This window comes from Leucopleurus acutus, assembly GCF_964270905.1.
Source record: "Leucopleurus acutus genome assembly, chromosome: 11".
NCBI classification, from domain to species: Eukaryota; Metazoa; Chordata; class Mammalia; order Artiodactyla; family Delphinidae; genus Leucopleurus; species Leucopleurus acutus.
In genome coordinates, this window is record NC_139152.1 from 103169032 (window position 1) to 103171457 (window position 2426).

Consider the following 2426-nt stretch of genomic DNA (forward strand, 5'->3'; position numbering starts at 1 on the left):
CATTAAACTTAACTTCACCTGTTTCTTGTTACTCTCACTTACTCATGTGAATTCACTTTTTATTGCGTGGAGCTGGTCTTGAGGCTCCTCTCCTCTGAATCAAGACCAGATCTTCTTTATCTTTTTTTTTTTTTTTGCCTCACTTCGCAGCACGCGGAATTTCCCCAACCAGAGATCGAACCCACGCCCCCTGCAGTGGAAGCGCAGACTCTTAACCACTGGACCACCAGGGAAGTCCTTCTTTTCCTTATTTTTTAAAAAAAATTATTTATTTTATTTATTTATTTTTGGCTGCATTGGGTCTTTGTTGCTGCGCACGGGCTTTTCTCTAGTTGCAGCGAGCGGGGGCTACTCTTCGTTGCGATGCGCGGGCTTCTCATCGCGGTTGCTTCTCTTGTTGCCGAGCACAGGCTGTAGGCGCACGGGCTTCAGTAGTTGTGGCTCGCGGGCTCGGTAGTTGTGGCTCACGGGCTCTAGAGCACAGGTTCAGTAGCTGTGGTGCACGGGCTTAGTTGCTCTGCGGCATGTGGGATCTTCCCCGACCAGGGCTCAAACCCGTGTCCCCTGCATTGGCAGGAGGATTCTTAACCACTGCACCACCAGGGAAGCCCCTCTGCCTCTTAAATGTTCATGCCTGTGGCATGCTGGGCACCTGACTCTGCGAGGTTTCACGGTTCCTTCTTTTCCTTTTTTGAACGTCTCCCAGGGGGCCTGCAGAATAACAGAGTTTAGAGAGCAGGAGACTCTGGACCTAAGTGCAAGCCCAGCCTCCCCAGAACACAGCCAGGCCTGCCCTCCCCGAGGGTCCTGGCGAGCCCCATTTAACCACGCTCCCCGCAGCCAGACACCCCCCGTCCAGTCTGACCCAGGCTGACCTTCGCCTGTTCCTTGGCACCATCACCGGTTCCTCAGTTCATCCCCACCTTGGTCTCCCCACGCCCTGCCACCCCCCTGCCCATGCTCCCCCCACCTTCCAACCTCCCGTTACCCAACCTGGCCAGGTCTGGCCCCCTCGAGCCCGTCCCAGAAGCTGGGGACCAAGAATCTGGGAGGAAGCCCTGGGCATCTGCTCAGAATTCCCCTCACCGGCCTCACAGCCCTGTAGGCCCGACAGCAGACGTGGCCTGTTCTGCCGAGCTGCGGGACCACCACCAGGGTATAGGGACATGGGGCCTGGGTGAGGTCTTCCTAACTGATGAAGAAACTTCTGAGCCCACTGGGACTAGGCCCCGGCTCTGTGGCCCAGATGGGGCTGCCTCTGTGAGCAGGCCTGCGAGGACGGCCGAGCTGTGCACCCTCATGCAGGAGGATGCTGTGAGCCCATGCGGAGCGCGGTCAGGCCTGCCGTCCGCAGACACACACACGTAGACACACACGCACAGACACATACACGCGCGCGCACACACACACACACACACACACACACACACAGGAGCGCCAGCTTCCAGGGCCCAGCAGCCTTCCGGGGAACCCATTTGTCATGCAAATGGCTTCTTCTGGGGCCTCCCCAAGGGAGCTAGAGAGCTGTTGCTTGTCTAGGGTGGGGCCTGAGATCGAGACAGGACCCCTGCTGGGCTCTGTTGGGTCCTGCAGCCGCTCCCCTGCAGCGGGTGGGAGTCGGGGCGCGGCAGAGGGGCCTCAGCTGCAGCCCCACACTGGCCTGAGATCTGACCGCCTCTGCCCGATGCCGGCTCCACCCTTGCCCAGCTACCCTCCCTCCTGGCCTCCCGGAACATGGCTGGAGGCCTAGGAGCGCCAGGCCTCTTCTCTTTTCTCCGCTGCCTCTGGGGCTGTGAAGCAAGAGCGAGGGCGCTCTGCTCTGTGCCTACCCCCGCCCCCCTGCAGGGCCAGGATGCAGCCCACATGCCCTCCCAGCTGAGCCTGCAGGGCCGTCTCCCCACAGAGCATGTAAGCCCCGCCCCCCACTCCCGCCCGCCAGTCCGGGGTGCAGACCCCAGTGGCCGGGCGAGCCCGCCAGACCTGGGCTGGGCCCTGTGCCGGGTCGGTTGGCCTCTGAGCCCAGTTGCCATTGCCACACGGAGCCAGGATGGCCAGGCCCTGGGACACGGGCTGAGGGACACAGGCCACGGCCACCCTCTGAGAGAGGAGCCGGAGGGCCTGGTGGGGCGGCCGCAGTGGAGCCGCCGCAGTGGAGCCGCGGGGAGCCCGGCGGGCGGGACGCTCCAGCCGCCGCGCGTGCCCAGCCCCGCTGCGCCCTCCCCGCTGGCCCGGCGCCGCGGCCGCCCGGCCCAGGACACGGTGTGCGGCCGGAACAGGGCGGTGTCCGCTCAGGGCGCCGGCTGCCGCATCGGCACACAAGCGCCCATTGTGTTCCCGGGCGCCCCCGCCGCGACCCCCACTTCCCGCTGCTCCGGCCCCACCCCGAAACCCAGCTCCCCCGCCCCCCAGGGGCCCCTCGCCTCCCT

General features: G+C 63.7%; 1 long non-coding RNA gene across 2 annotated transcripts; it reads right to left on the minus strand.

Annotated features, from left to right (window-relative positions):
• Positions 1-264: 264 nt before the first annotated feature.
• LOC309968475 lies at positions 265-2107 on the minus strand. Of its 2 annotated transcripts, none has more exons than XR_014326576.1 (2): positions 1981-2107; positions 265-711 (listed from the first exon to the last, which is right to left on the minus strand). It is a non-coding gene; the product is annotated as an uncharacterized lncRNA (long non-coding RNA). The 2 variants fall into 2 exon arrangements; XR_014326577.1 differs by lacking the exon at positions 1981-2107 and adding an exon at positions 1712-1780.
• Between the last annotated feature and the right edge of the window lie 319 nt (positions 2108-2426).